Genomic DNA, 639 nt, shown 5'->3' with positions numbered 1-639 from the left:
TCCTGCCCAGTGCCACAGCCATTCGGTGCCAACAAAACACACAGAGGCTTATTTTAATTATAAACTGGTTGTCCTATTAGCTCAGGCTTATTATTACCTAGCTTTTACAACTTAAATTAACCCATAATTCTTGTCTATGTTTAGCCATGGACTTGGTACCTTTTTTCAGTGAGGCATTCTCATTTTGTTTCCTCTGCGTCTGGCTGGTGATTCCAAAATCTCTGCCTTTCCTTTTCACCCCCGAATTCTCCAAGTCTGGCCACCTGCCTCTACTTCCTGCCTGGCTACTACTGGCCAATAAAGCATCTTATGAAACCAATATGAGTGACAAATCTTTACAGGGTACAGCAGTATTATCCCACAGCACTTTCGCCCTTTTTTTCTTTTCGAAACAAGAACTCTAAATTTAATCTCCTTTGTTTTGTCTTTTTCCTGACCATTATCAACTTGTAACCAACACACTAAACAAAGACAAACGTCCATAATCCATTTTTTGGTAATGTGGGCATAGTTTTCTAGGCTACTTCCTACTGATTGGAGGCATTGATAATCTTATGAGGACCTAAAGAAAATTTAGCATTATGGTCAATCCTGACTGGAGTATTCTGTGAGGCTGGATCATCTCAGCCAGCAGTCTTG

This window comes from Microtus ochrogaster, chromosome 10 (genome assembly GCF_000317375.1).
Source record: "Microtus ochrogaster isolate Prairie Vole_2 chromosome 10, MicOch1.0, whole genome shotgun sequence".
In the NCBI taxonomy this organism is placed as follows: Eukaryota; Metazoa; Chordata; class Mammalia; order Rodentia; family Cricetidae; genus Microtus; species Microtus ochrogaster.
The sequence above is the reverse complement of the archived record's forward strand: the minus strand, read 5'-3'. Positions refer to the sequence as shown.